Source organism: Nelumbo nucifera, chromosome 1, assembly GCF_055504915.1.
Source record: "Nelumbo nucifera cultivar China Antique chromosome 1, China Antique-T2T, whole genome shotgun sequence".
In the NCBI taxonomy this organism is placed as follows: domain Eukaryota; kingdom Viridiplantae; phylum Streptophyta; class Magnoliopsida; order Proteales; family Nelumbonaceae; genus Nelumbo; species Nelumbo nucifera.
The window spans coordinates 216,024,588-216,040,985 of record NC_142649.1 but is presented as its reverse complement, the minus strand read 5'-3'; positions in this window follow the sequence as shown (position 1 = coordinate 216,040,985).

Here is a 16,398-nt window from a genome sequence, read left to right as displayed (position 1 = left end):
TTTAGAGAGTCCATCATATGGATCTCCCTATCACTTGCATTCATATTTGCTGGAGGGAACCAAATCACGGCCTAGTTCTAATTTAGGTCAAACCAAAGTGGCTCCCACTGACTTTCATAAAGTCAGATTTCTGGTGGGCCTTAATCGGCTAGGGGTTCCGTACGCATCCCTTTTCAGGGTTGTGGGGCCCACCAGGCAAAGAGGGGGGTCATCCAATGACCTTCAGGGACACCATGGCAATGATGTGCATTCAGCCATGGTGTGCGCAAGAGCCACTAACGAGTCATCACGGGCCAAGTACTTATGGCCCATGGTCGCAGCACATCAAACATCCAAACATCACATGTAAAGGAGGAATTGATCCAATCAATTAATTGCTGTAAAGCCCATTCAACGGCCCATTTAAAAACCAAGTCATTAACGATTAATGTCCACTAGGTGTATGGGCTGAATCGCAGATAGCAGTTCGGCCCATACAGCTTATCTCACAATAATGGGCTTTTGCAGTTTTAACCCTTTAAAACTGGGCTTTACAGGTGGGCCGAATTAATCCCTGTAATTGAACATCAGATTTGGAACAAAAGTGTGAGACAATTGGACTGAGAACAGCCCCTTTCGAAACCCAGATTTGGTCCAAACAGTTTTGGTCCAATCTAGTCCGAAATGGTCCAAAACTGATTTTCAATTCAAGAATTAATTATTGAATGATCTGAAATTAATAGTTTTGATTTCTAGCAAACACAAAACAATTATGGACTGTTCGCACCACCTGCAAAACAGAGGTTAATCACAAGGGTTGCAGTTTCATAAACTGCAAATCGCAGAAAACGATTTCTCCATCTGCAAATCTCCAGCGCCGCCATCTTCTTCCATCTTCTTTAATCAAGAAAAATAACAGAAATCCTATTTCTATTAATTACATTCTTGATCAAATCCTATACATTCAGTCTAAAAATAAAAAAAAAATTATTTACAGACCGAATTGAATGAAATAAATAAATAGAAAAGAAAAAGGGTGCGCAGACCATCTGCGCTAAAACTGCACTGCGATCTCCAGGTTTGAACAGTCCATTAAATCAAAATAAATAAAGAACAATTCCAAATAAATTTTGGATTTAATAGAAATTAATTTCAGATCAATCGCCCTTAACAAGAAACAGTTTCTTGAAAAAAAAGAAAACAATCTGCGCAAATCTTGAAAGAACACCTTCTATCCATCTGCGCAGGGTCAGATCTGATTTTCTTTTGGTTCAAGATTCGAATCTGGCTCTGATACCACTGAAAGAATGGTAGGATCCATATAATGGACGCCATAAAGGTTGCGGAATGGGTGGGGCGAATTTCAAAAATTTCCTACCTTCTCCCAACTGGGAATCATATTCCCTGAATTTAGAATACAATATTCAAGGATCTACTTGAACCCTAATCAAACCAGATCTGTACCAAAAGATAAATGGGAGGATTATACCTGATCCGGAGAAGCAGTATCTCCCAAAGTTGGTGTTCACGCCCAAAGAATGCTCCAAGATCTGTCCCTGCTGAAGATGACACAGCTGTGGATGGAACAGAACCAGCAGGGTGCATCCTACACACTGGATCCTTCACAAGAATCCCCTGGATGTACTAAACACTGAATTCTTTCAGTCTTTCTTGCAAGACTGATGTCAAGAACTGGTTTCATGACTTTCTTTTCTGCAAAGATCAAATCTTGCAACAATGCAGATGGCGGCGGCAGGAGGAGATTTCCAGAAACGAAAAGGCTGAACTGTTTTCTTTTCTGGAGAGAATGAGATCTAATCTCAATTCGCAGGAACCTTTCTTGCTTACCAGAGCCTCTTGGATCGAAATCTTATTTCTCTCTCTTGGTTCATTCGAAAATCTCCTCTCTTTTCTTCTTGACTAAGAAATCTCCTAATTAGGAGTTATCCCAATCCAAATCAGTATTTGGATAGGGGATAATCTTAATCCCTTTCCCAGATAGAGTTAGCTTACTCCTGATCTTATCAGGAGGTTACCAGATTCAAATCTGATTTGAATTTGGTCTCTAAGAGTGGATAAGGCTAAGAGCCCAATCCTTTTTGCTAACTTCAATCTCAAATTCGCCCCATTGATGGGTGATCATATCAGCCCACTTCGAAATGGGCTTTTGGCCCATTAAGTATTCAGTGTTTAATTAGTTTCCAATCTGCTGCCAAGTTGGGCTTCTTTGTATGGCGTGGGACCCAAGCATTGATCTACACACCAGCCACATGGGTTCGGCCCAGCCTTTAATACAAGGCCCAGCCGAATTCACTGAAAATCTCAATGAACCCCTTGAGTCCATCGTATGAACCCTATGGGCCCAACACTTACATTAAGTGGTCCCTGGGCCAAGCCATCTTATAAAAACCCAGGGACTGTGGGCAGGTGCAAGATTAGCCCATCAGGTATTATCCTAAATGGTCTTACACTTAACCTCTCAGCCCTTAATGATCAAGCATTGCCCGACAAGAGAGGACCTCTCCCTCGGCTGCAAGGAACAGTGCCGCACTCTCCTCTCACATGGATCCCGGGAATTAAAACCATTTGCAAACATTTTGAAACCGTACATATATATGTAAATATATTAATTTTGCAAAAACAAAATTCCAACGATTGAAATCAACTGCCGGCAGTTTGGTTTCCATCAGAGAGAGTGCATTCCCGATCATTACCCTTTGTCCGACAAAGTGGCTGATTCTGTCACTATGACCACCCACTCAGATGAATTCTCAAACTGCCCCAACATACCCAGGTTTTGATCCCCACTAAGGATCTCACTGATTGGCATATCAAAGGCAGGCTGATCCAGCACCTAGTGAAGTGTCATAATCGAGTCTAGGGGTCAGGTGTAACTTTCCAGTTTTGCCCATCTATCTCCAAGGTCCAGGGCAAGACTGGAAATCTGGTCCGGTTCAAGGATTCAAGTAATCCCATGCTGTATGTGCCTCGGGTCTTACCCTGATGGCTGAGACAGGCCATCCCAACACTTGGTGGCACACCAGTATCAGCCTTGGCAGGATAAATCTCCCCAGACTTATCCAACGGCTGTGAACATTTAAAACTAACATGAGTCTCTACAAATGTCCAGTTTTAGGGTTTTACACAGAATTAAACCAAACAACATGAATCAAACATGCACTTTATTTATTTCCACTAAATAACAAAAGTACATCAAAATGATTGAAGCTAAGGGCATACAAAACTGTCTAACATTATCTACTGCTCCTTCGGAAGCAGAACGAACTCTATCTCCACACCCCGGATATCCCAGAGCTCTTTCGTGAGCTCCACGACTACTTCAGTATATAAAGGCACCAACCCCAATGGCTCAAGGTACACGTGATTTTTCTACACTCTAGCTCTCTAAGCTCTCAATTCAGCTCACATCAGATTACTGACGTAAGTATCAGAGCAACATTGCCAGGTTAGCCACCCCAAGTTCTCTGATCCTGTCTTGCAGATTCATTTAGCTCGCCGTCTGAATGGAAGCTAGATCATCCTCCAGCAAGGAGTAGTCAGATCGCGCAATATCAATTGGCGCCGCCGGTGGGATGACGATAAAAAATCCTTCTTCACAATCAACAACTTTCCACTGAGATCAATGGCATCTTCCAGTCACATCGGGCAGAGCAGTGAGATGAATGTCTCTCGGGGGAAACCTCAACTTCCTTCAGTGTGCACTGGCCAGTTCACCATACCGCTTACTGTGGTTGGGGTCCCAACACTGGTAATGCAACAAAACACCACACAGGTGAACGCCCCACTCCCTCCAGTGGTAGGCGCAACCTTCGTTGAGCCATCTGTGGTTCCCCCCGGAGATGGACAATCTCAGTTTGACGACCTGGTGCACTGCGTGCGGGCCATCCAGGTCCAAATGCAGCAGGTCCAACAGTTCCATCAGTACCAGTAGTACATGTTCTACTAGCACTATCAGCAGCAGTTCCCTCCACTACCACAAAGCCAACAGCCGGTTCCACCCAGGCACCCAGGGACCCAGCAGAACCAAAACCGACCTCGCATGAACTAGGGCATCACTCGATCTCTCCATCGAGGCGAGGAGACTTCCTAGGTCCCAGTTCCTCTCAGGAGTCAAGTCTCACCTCGCGGGAGGAAAGACAGTCAAATCACTCCACCCGCTTCACAAGGCAACCTCGGAAACATGTCCAATGACACTCAGCCCAACAGGGCCATTCTTCCTCGATGTTCACGTCAAGAAGGTGGATCGCTCGCTGGAAACCAGTTCGGGATTCTGGGTGTGAACTCAAGGCGAGGCCCCTCCGTCCACGACAGTTAGCCCTAGAATCCCACAAGGAACAAGGAGCTACCTTACGGCAGAATAGTATTAGAGCATACCAAGGTTAACAACACCAATGCAAAGCCGTTAAAGAAGCAGCAACGGAGGCGTCGCAAGCCACACCGAACTTCAATACAGAATAGCCAGTTCGCGAGACCAAACCAACAAGAACAGCTGAAAGGTAAAGAGGAGGCGAGCTCAACCGCTACAAAGACCGCTCCTCTACTCTCTGGGTCGTCCCCTCTGTCTTCTGAGCTCTTGGCGACCCTGATGCCCAAGCACTTCAAGATGTCTCCCCTAGATAAGTATGACAGATCTTTTGATCCTAACGATCACGTGGATTCCTTCCAGTCCCAGATGCACCTAACTGGCACTGACGAGTCCTGCATGTGTGTAGCTTTCTCCACCACCTTCAAAGGAGTAGCTCGGACTTCGTACCGGAACCTCGCACCAGGATCAATCAAGAGCTGGGCGCAGTTAGTGGAATTGTTTACTTCACACTTCATCACCAGCAAGAAGTGTCTGAGGTTGTAAGAGAGTCTGCTTAATGTAGTTCAAAGAGAAGGGGAGTCCATCAGAAGCTACATCAAGCGCTTCAATGACACCTGCCTGCAGATCCCCGACCTAGACCCAGCAGTGAGACTCATGGCAGCCAAAAAGGGCATAACTCATAGAGAGTTCAAATGGCATGTGGTGGCCAATAAACATAAAGACATCACAGATTTCCTCAAGCTAGTTGACCAGTTCATCGGAACTGAAGAAGAGATGAACCAGAAAACTAACAACCCGACAGAGAAAAGAAAGAGTGACAATGACAACATAGGTAATGACGGGCATAAAAGAAGAAAGAGTAAGTCCCCGAACAAGGGAGGAAACAAGTCTGGAAGCCGATCTCCTTCGTGATCTCGCAAGTCAGGTCGGCGCTCCAGGACCCCACCTGTTAAAAGAACGAGCTACACACCTCTCAATACAAAGCGAGGAGAAATCTTGAGATGGCCATCAAGGACACCTCCTTTGTCAAGTGGTAGGCTTCAGTGGCGAGGAGGTCAGACCTCTAGGGTGAGTTTTAGTACCCGTAGAGGTCGGAACGTGGCCGAATATCGTGAGGTTCAAGCACACGTTTCTAGTGGTCACAACTCCCTCTCCTTACAATGCCATAGTAGGTCGTCTCATTACGCATGCCCTACATGCGGTAGTATCCACCTACTATCTGGCAATGAAGTTCCCAACGGATTATGGAGTAGGGGTTGTGCGATGTGACTAGCTCAAATCTCGCAAATGCTACGTAGTCACCCTCAAGGGGAAAGCCAAGCTAGCGGCTGACATCGAGCTCGAGCGATCAACGGAGTATGCCGACGAGCAAGCTACACCAATAGAGGAGACAGTCCACATCCCAGTCTCAACCGGTGACCCAGCTAAGACTCTCCAAATTGGCACTTCGATCGAGGAGCCAGTTTGCTCTAAACTGGTAAGCTTTGTACTTCAAAATTTAGGTATATTTGCTTGGTCCACGACAGAAATGCTTGGAATAGACTCTAAGATTTTAACTCACAAGCTAAATACCGATCCCTTAGTCAGGCCAGTTAGACAGAAAAAGCACAACCTCGCCCTAGAATGCTAGAGGATAGTTGATGAAGAGGTCGGGAAGCTCTTAGCGGCAGACTTCATCAGGGAAGTCCATTGCCCGAGCTGGGTAGCTAACCCAGTTCTGGTAAAAAAGACCAATGGTAAATGGCACATATGCGTCGATTATACCGACCTGTATAGAGCCTGTCCAAAAGACTGTTTCCCGCTGCCCAATATCAACCGCCTAGTGGACGCGACCTCAGGGCATGAGTTGTTGAGCTTCTTGGATGCCTACTCTGGTTACAACCAGATTAGGATGGACCTCGCTGGTGAAGAAAAGACGGCCTTTATAACTGAGCTTGGGATGTATTGCTACAAGGTCATGCCCTTCGGATTAAAAAATGCTGGGGAAATCTTTCAAAGACTTGTAAACAAAATTTTTGAGCCGTTAATCGGCAATAAAGTTGAGTGTTATGTTGATGACATGGTCGTGAAGACCCAATTTTCAAAATTTTTGTTAGACAATTCGCAAAGTGTTTTCGAAATTTTACGAAAGTATAATATGAAATTGAATCCCAACAAGTGTGTCTTCGGGGTCACCTTTTGGGCTACATAGTCATCCGACGTGGCATCGAAGCCAACCCAGAAAAAATAAAGGCCATCTTAGATATGAGACCACCCCGCAAAGTAAAAGAGGTTTAGAGGCTGAATGGCCAGATAACCGCTCTGAGCCGTTTTATGTCCAAATTGGTAGATCGCTGCCTACCTTTCTTTAAAGCTATAAAAAAGAGTAAAGACTTCGAGTGGACTGTAGAGTGTCAGCTCGACGACACCTTCGACGAGCTAAAAAGATACTTAGCTAGTACCCTGGTTCTGACCCAACCTGAAGAAGAGGATATTTTAAAGTTGTACCTCTCTACAAGTGATGAGGTAGTTAGCTCAGTACTGATCAAAGAAGTAGATCGGGTCCAACAACCCATCTACTATGTTAGCAAAGTTTTGTAGGATGCTGAAACAAGGTACTTGGAGATCGAGAAACTGGCGTACACACTACTTATAGCAGCTCTCAAGCTTCGTTCGTACTTCCAAGTCCACACCATCGTCATCCTCACCAACAAGCCTTTGAGACAGATCTTGCTCAAGCCCAAGGTGTCTGGCAGACTAACGAAGTGGGCTATCAAACTAAGTGAGTATGACATCTGGTATGAACCTCGGACGACTATCAAAGCCCAAGCCTTGGCCAACTTCGTGGCAGAATGTACATTCAGTATCGCAATTGCCAAGCTGACCGAGCTCAAACAGACGATGGAAGCATCAACTAGTGCGGCGCCGGTCCCAAACAGAGTAGGTCCAACCTGGGACAAGGAGCCCTGGATTCTTCACGTCGACGGCTCGTCCAACCAACAAGGAAGCGGTGCAGGAATAATTCTGTACGACCCAAGCGAGGTGAAGCTGGAATACGCACTCTGGTTTGGGTTCACAGCATCGAACAATGAAGTAGAGTACAAAGCATTAGTCACCGGGCTCACCCTAGCCAGAGAGATGAAGGCAAAGCACCTCGTCATATGCAGCGATTCTCAGCTCGTAGTCAACCAACTCAGTGGTGAGTACGAAGCCCACGACCCCACCATGGCTGCCTACTTGGCCAAAGTTAGAGAGATCCTGCGTGGCTTCATTTCTTACTTCATCAGGCAGATTCCGAGGTCTGAGAACGCTGAGGCCGATGCCTTGTCCCGACTAGCCAGCACAAGCTCTAACACCATGTGGACCATGTATATAGAGGACTACCTCGGCCTAGCATTCTCGGGGGGGCAGGAGAGGTCGCTCCTGTAGAACAAGCAGAACCGAGCTGGATCAACCCACTCGTGAGTTACCTGCTTAACGGGACCCTCCCTGCAGAATGCAACGCAGCCCGATGGGTAGAGCGTCAGTCGGCTAAGTACATCATTATAGATGGACAATTGTACAGAAGGTCCTTCACGCTCCTCTACTTGCACTGCTTGCGACCCTTAGAGTCCGAGTACGTACTCCGCGACACCCATGAAGGCTTGTGCGGCGGACACTTAGGGGGTAGGGCTCTCACACAAAAGGCATTACGGTAGGGCTAGTACTGGCCCACGATGACGGCAGACACACTCGAGCTCGTCAAGAAGTGCGATAAATATCAGAGGCATGTTAACATCCACCATCGACCTGCTGCCGATCTGAAATAACTCACCAGCCCGTGGCCCTTCGCACAGTGGGGAATCGACATACTTGGTCCATTCCCGTTGGCGACAAGACAGAGGAATTTTCTGGTTGTGGTAGTAGACTATTCCATGAAGTGGGTTGAAGCTGAACCTTTAACAACAATCACAGCCTGCAACGTACAAAACTTCTTTTGGAAGAACATAGCGTGTCGCTTCGGGCTACCTTGGGTACTCATCTCCAACAATGGAAAGCAGTTCGAGGATATAAAATTTCAGAATTTGTGTGCTGAAATGGGAATTCCGCAAAATTTCACCTTGGTGGCACACCCCCAGGCGAATGGGCAAGCGGAAGTCACCAACAGTGCCATACTCCGTGGACTAAAGGCTCGCTTAGCTTGAGCCAAAGGATTGTGGGTAGACGAACTGCCCAGTGTACTCTGGGCCTACCGGACCACCATCAAGACTGCCACAGGTGAGACTCCTTTTAACCTCACTTACGGCACGAAGCGATGATCCAGACAGGGATCGAGGTGCCTACACTACACTTGGAGGCCTACAATGAAGAGACGAATGATGACGAGCTCTGTACTAACCTAGACCTGGTGGAAGAAGTACGAGACCTAGCATACATCCGGACTGCAACTTACCAACAAAGAGTAGCTCGGTACTATAACGCCCGGGTCAAGAAGCAACACTTCCGCATCGGCGACCTGGTTCTTCGGAAGGCTATGGTACCTAAGCCTGGTGTCGGTAAGCTCGGACCGAATTGGGAGGGTCCATACCGTGTAAGACAGGTATATGGGGATGGTACGTATGAGCTCGAGACCCTGGAAGGGAAGCAAGTACCTCGGGCATGGAATATCGGCAATCTAAGAAGATACTACTTGTGATCACCAAACTGGAGAGAGGACTGTGAGTCACTCCCAAAAGCCTAAGGGACGTGATGTTGAGCTGATATAAGACCTCGACACAACGATAAGTCTCAGTCACCTCTTCGGCATGGGAAAAGAAGTCTCGGTCGCCTCTTTGGCATGGGCGAACAAGTCCTTGTCGCCTCTTCAGCATAGGTAGGCAAGTCCTAGTCGCCTCTTCGACATAGGCAGACAAGTCCTAGTCGCCTCTTCGGCATAGGCAATTCGGGTACAAACCCTGTGACGTCTAGCCTACATCGGCACATAAATACAGGTTGATCCCATTTGAGGTCAGGCCTGACGACTCGACACTAAGGGATAATCGACACCTAAGCGAGTAGCCCGTGCGCAAACAGGTCGGGTATATACCCTACAATGTCCACCCACCTTGGTGTACAATATGCGAAGTTACCCCTACTCGTAGTCTAGCTCGTTAGCTTGACAATTCGGGGTAACCTACACTTGGAAAAATTTTACTTCGGTTATCCCTACTCGTAGTCCAGCTCATTAGCTTGACAGCTCGAGGTAACCTATACATTTTTACTCCTATTTGGTTTAGTCCGCCAATTCGGGAGTTGTTTACACTTAGAAAGTTTTGCACAGAGATAGTCAAAATTCTTATATTTCATTGATGTAAAGTTTGAGTACAAAAAAAAGGGAGAAACTTCTATTATGAACCGAGCTTGGAGGCTCAGGGTATACAGTATAAAGGATCAGGAGGCTTCTAGACATCTCGGGGCTCCTCACCCTTGTCTGAAGCTTTGGTAGGAAGGTCCGTCTTCATGCAGCTCTCACCAGCACCGGTCTCCTCAACATCATCGAGCAGGTCATTGTTGCTTTCTGCTTCGGAGTCCGGATCTTCAGCAGCTTTGGCGGCCATTTCCTTCGTGATCTTCGAAGTAGTAATGGCACTAAGATCGAGCTGAGGGAACTTACGGCGAGTCAGCCACCTACTAAGCTTGAAGCCTTTGCGGTAGCTCGCCGTCCCCACCTCCACCATCTCCCACCAGTACTCCGCCGAAGTCTTGTATTCCTCAATGGCCTTAACCTTGGCCTCCTCCACTGCTTGAAGGAGTATCTCAATCTACTCCTTTACATGAGCCTCGAGGTTCTCCACCTCCCTCTTCAGCGCTACCTCCCGCTCCGCGAGCTCCTTCTTCTCGAACATCAGCAACGTGATCAACTCTTTCTTATCCCGCACATCCTTCTTCAGTTGGTTGTTTTCGCAACGGGCTAAGTTAAGCTCGGTGTGAGCCTCGCGAGAAGACTCCTCGACTGCGAGGGCCCGCTTCAAATTCACCTCGGACTGATAAGTCAAGGCATGGATAGCGGAGTTCACCTGCCAAGAGAAGAGAACAAGCGTCAATACATGAGAAGCTAAGTACAAGATCAAAGAAGATAAGTCAGAAAACTTACCACCATGCAGTGGGTAGCTGCTCGGGCTCCGAGCTAAGCAACCGGCAGTTCGACCCAGCTAGCAACCTCCTCGGCATACACTGCACTTTTGCTCGAGGAGGCCATATTTCAGAGTCAGAATGCTCCAAGTTGCGTCATCGCTGCCTGAAGAAGCGGCAGCAGCAGGGGCAAGCTCCAAAGACATCGCCTCCTCGGGCGCGCGGGGTGGGGAGAGTTTCCCAGATTCCTCCTCGACCAAGTCAATCACGGGAGGTTGCTCGATGGACAATGGCTGCTCGGGCTCTGGAACGGCAGCCAGCAAAGACTCAACGTGAGCTCTTTTCGAAGCTCGCTTCTTCTTTCCCTTCTTCATACTCCCGAAGAGTTCAATCGTAGGGATGTCCATGATAGCTGCAATAAAAACGAACTGTCAAAAACAATACCGAAATAAAACAAAGGAAACACTACAAACAGCAACCTACCAGGACTCAGCCCGGCCTGCACGAGCTTCTCCTCGGTCACATAGTCCACAAACTTCAAGCCGAGCTCCGCCCAAGATCGGAGTGCCTCCCTTGTCTTCAGGTCCAACCTGACATCGGGGTCTTGGATGGAAGCCCTCCAATGGGTCGGAAAAGGCCACCCCTCAGTGTTACGGACCACAAAGTAACGCCTTTTCCAGGCTGGGACCTTGTTCAGGAGCTCGTGCAAGAGTTTGTAGCTCGGACGTGGTGACAAGTAGTAAGTTCACCTGTGTTCGGGCAGAACACAGGACGAGTTCTTTTTTATGGAGGGGATAGAAGAGAAGATATCGAGGTCGAGAGGAAGGTTGTAGTCGTGGAAAAGGGAGATGATTCCTACTACATTACGGATGGAGTTCGGGTGCAACTAGTCTATGGTAATGTTTAAAAGCTTTATGACTTCGACTATCAAGGGATGAAGTGGAAGACGAAGACCAGCTACAATCTGTTCCTCGAAGATCATGATCTCGTCGTGACCATGCTCCCAAGGGAAGTTACCTAGGGGGATACTATAGACTAAGTCGTTTGGAAGCTTATACCGGACTACTAGGGACAGGAGCCTGTCCGCCGTCATCGTTGACGGACCAAAGTTATCTAGCACCCGACCTCGATGCGAGGTGGAAGCCAGGTCACCAGAGGCCTCTCGTTTCCCCCGGGGTGAGTCCACCTTGGGAGGACTGCGGATCGCATCCTGACCCAAAGTAACCTCCTCAGCAGGATGAAGACCGGCCTGAGCCGAGGTGCTCGGCTCCCATCTAAAAGGCTATCGAAACTAAAGCTAGACATGGAAAGACATAGAATCGAAAAGGAGGCTAGGTAAGACTCACCAAAGAGAAACCAAACTGAAGAAAGGAAGATGACCTCGGGAAGACACCGAACTAAAGGGCTCGAGCGCGACCTCAGAATGCGAATTATCAGACTTGTGGCAAAGAAAATGAGTCCCTTGCCCCCTATTTATAGCCACTGTATCCGGGAATCAACGATCGAGATCGTCACGATCCAATGGCTCCTAAGAAAACCAACTGTGCGATCCCTGAGGTAGAAATCGGTTTAGCGCGTGTTTTGACGTCCGCGGAGTTTATAAAACGCTTGACGTCCATGCGTACACCTGATGCGGCCTGGGTTATTCTTGGTTGAGCCAAGCGGCCGAGCTGGTCCGACCAATGTTTCGCCCGTCAGACCCCTAGACCTCGTGCCAAATCCACCTGTACTCGTCATGAACTCCTCGCACCAGGTTAAGACCCCTGGCTCGGGGAGTGGGGGCAATTGATGAAGGGTGATTTGGCCCCGACCTGGCAAAGAGGGGACACGTGGACACGACCTGACCAAGAGGGGACAACTCAGCCTGGCAAGTTTAGTTTGCAACAATTGAGCTTGGGTATGCAATCACCTCGGCATAAGGCTCACCTCGGTGCAAGGCCACCTCAGCACAAGGCTCACCTTGGTATAAGGTTCACCTTGATATCGAGGCACCTCGGTATTCAATCCAGTTCGGAACTAAAAGACTGAAGTACCAGCTCCGGACCAACAACTTGAATTGCCACATAATTGATTCCCGCGTAACCAACTCCAGAGGTCTCTCCAACGGAACCCGAATCCCTCGAGATCACGATGAGCTAACAGATCCCGACTTTTCCGAGATTACGATGAGGGCTCATCCCGATTCCACCAGAGTCGAAAGTGGAATGATCTACTGCTCATTCGGAAGCGGAATAAACTCTATCTCTACACCCCGGATATCCTAGAGCTCTTTCGTGAGCTCCACGACTACTTTAGTATATAAAGGCACCAACCCCAATGGCTCAAGGTACGCGTGATTTTTCCACTCACTAGCTCTCTAAGCTCTCAATTCAGCTCGCATCAGATTACTAACTTAAGCATCGGAGCGACCTCGTCGGGTTAGCCACCCCAAGTTCTCTGATCCTGTCTTGTAGATTCATTTAGCTCGTCGTCCGATTGGAAGCTAGATCATCCTCAAGCAGGGAGTAGTCAGACCGTGCAATATCACTTCCCAAATAACAAAGTGAAATGGTTGGTGTAAGTACATAGTGCTTGCTTAGTCCCTCAGAAAACAGAAAACACTAGATTGATGCCACGTGGACGCTTGTGATTAGCCTGCAGCTCATCTTTCCTCTGTGATGAACTTATAGTACATCATAGATCTGCAATGAACCCACGGTTCACCACATGCTTGCGATGAGCCTACGTTTAGCGCAAGCCCAAAACAGACTCGAGTTCAACCTGCAATGAGGTTTTACATGCATTTGGCTCCGTGATCAACCCCCAGATAGCTATGGGTTTCTGGTGTACGCGTAATTTCGAAATGACAAATGTGACAAAGCATCACATAGGTCTAATAAGACATTGTCCGCCAAGCGGTGACGTCACTAGCCCCACGTCGGTTAAGTGAGGCGCAAAAGGTAATGACACACGTGGGTTATGAGGATCTTCGAGTGAAAGAAAAGTCAATCCTCGAAGTAATCCCTATAGGAACACGTGGAGAAACCCTAGTCATGCTCCTTAACAACTGACAACGAATCCAATATTCCCTTTCCTTGTAGAAAACAGACACCTTTAGCTCCTTCCTTTCAGGATCTCGGGATCTCCCCCATAAATAGAGATCATTCTCATAACAAAATTCATTCAATCACTTATTACCCTTATCGTTGATCTACCCGCTCAACCGTCTCATCATTCCTCCTTTACCCTAGCCTCCTGATTGATTTCTGGCTCTCGGTCTTCCTCTATCCTTCAAAGAGACCACCTCTATAGCCTAGCCACCACCTTACCTATAGCTGGTCTACCCCCTTTTTATTAAGGCAGCCAACGGTTCAGATCAAATTAGATCAATAATGCTGATTCGATGCCACACTTCGCATGCGCATGACCTCGGAAAGATGAAACGACGCACCTACCAATCTATAATGAAAACGGAAGGAGCATTGAACCAGTTAGTTTGCCTCGGGCCAACCAACTCAAAAAAACTAAAGTTCCTTAGCCGATGATCATAGATCTTCCACGTCCAGCTGTGGAGCACTATATTCCTTGACTTCGGAACTGGGGGAGTGGTGTTTGGGTGATGGTTGTGTTGACCAAGGATGCCCTGTGGCTATCTCCATGGTCGCCCTGCTCTCAGGCCATGTCGGCGACTAGACCTGTTCATGGGCCGGGCCGGGCCGGGCTCAGGCCGGGCTTTTAGTCTTCATTAACGGAAAAATGATAGGCTCGAGCCCAAGCCCAGCCCGACCAACGGGCCTAGAACTTGGGCTTGAGCCCGGCCCTGACAAAAAGCCCAAAGCCTGAGCCCGAGCCCGAAGCCCGACCTAATAAAAGAAATTAAAATTTTTCCCTACATTATCTATTTTAATTCAAATATTTTTTCCGCTATTTAAATAAACACAGTTTTACATTCTTAAATCAAAAAATTTATTCAAATGGGCATCACATAACCCATTTTAATTTCATTCTTTTTTTCTTACAATCAAGTGAATCAATTCAATCAACAACCTTCTTTAAGGTTGTTTAATATATTCCCTGTTGTTTGGTTGTTTCTATACAACCAAGGAAAACCTGAAATAAAACACATAAGAGCAAATCATATAGGTTCATATTCCTACAAATAGCATCACACACTAAAACTAAATTCATATAATTTCAAGTTCATGTTCCTCCAAAGTCATATAAAAATAATATGAATAAAACAAACAAAATCCATAAAACATATTCTCCATCCATTCTTGAATTCACCAACAAGATGGAATATTCCAACTCTCAAGTTCCAAGCCATTCTAAAAAATAAAATAAAAGACTTCATTGCCCATATGACCATATCAAATAAAACAGGTTCTAGGCTTCTAGCCATCTCCATTCATTCTTGAATTCACCAACATGATTGAACATTCCAACTTCCAAGTTTCAAGCCATCCTACAAAAGAAAATAAGAGATAAATTCAGTACCCATGTCACATATGTAATTTGTTATCATGTCAAATGACAAATAAATAATGGAAATATATGTTATTATAATACCTAAAATATATCATCAAGTTCAACATTTTCATCATCATCATCACTACTATTTGATTCTCCATCCTCTTCTAACAAGCTTGATCCTGAAGAAGCTCCTAACAAGCTTGATCCCCCTGCATACAATTGGAAAATCTATTAGAAAAAATTCAATGAATCATATATTTTAATAAACAATAAATAAAAAAATTACCTAATACATGGCCTTGTGCACGAAGCCAATCTTCAAGACAAACCAAAGCTTGAATTGTCTTGGACTTAAGTGAACTTCTCCAAGGATTGATCACCTTCTTTCCAATGCTAAATACAGATTCGGATTAAACTGTGGAAATAGGAATAGCCAAAATATCTCGAGCCATTGATGACAATTCAGGATACCTAAGTGAACTCTTATTCCAATACTCCGAAACATCAACATCTGCTTTGATATCAAGGTTTTGTTCCTCCAAGTAAAGGTCTAATTGAGTTTTATCACTTTGAATCTTTCTTTTTGAATTCAAAAATTGTTCATAATCCTCAAACCCATCACCATCATCATTTCTCTCACTCATGTCAAATTGACTAGAAGATCCAACAAAGGAGATGGAGGAAAAATTTTCTTTGTATTCATTAAACAAATCATGGAGAGTTTTAGTTATAGCATTAACATGCTCCTCAGTTTCATCCCCATAAAGTTTATCAAAACAATACTCCACTAACCTAATCTTGCAACGAGGATCCAACACAGCAGCACAAGACAAAATCATACTATATTCAGCCCAATATTTATCAAATTTCTCCTTCATTTTTCTAACCATGTCAGTCATAAATTCTGAGGTTCCTTACTCACTAACATCAAATGTCTATGAATCATCCATACTCCCTTGAAGTAAATGTTTGAAGTAGGGTACTTAGTGGTAGAAAACATGCAAGTAACATCATAAAAAACCTTTAAGAACTTGTGAAGTTTATCCACTTTTCCCCATTCTTCTTCCGAAAGCATAAACATTTTAAAAATATTATCCCTTTGCCCCCAATGTTGTAAGACTTGCTTATAATAAATGGCATGTTCAAGCATCAAATAAGTTGAATTCCATCTCACACACATATCTAACATCAATCTTCTAGTTGTGTTTAAGTGAAAACTTTTTTCAACAAGTTCATAAAATCTATACTTCTGGGCAGCTGATTTCTTTATATTTTTCACACCATCCCGAATCTTACAAACAACATCATCAACAATATTCAAACCAACTTGCACAATAAGATTCAAAATATGGCTACAACAAGGAACTTTGAAAAAATCACCACCACACACCAAAGATTTATGTATTGAAGATCTCAATTTCAAAGAGTTAGCCATCACATCATTGTAACTAGCATTATCTAATGTGATGCTAAAAATTTTTTGATCAATATTCCATTCGCTTAAGCACATGACCACCTCATCTGCTAAAGACAGTCTATCAAAAGGAGGTGTCAAAGCTTTAAAGCGAATA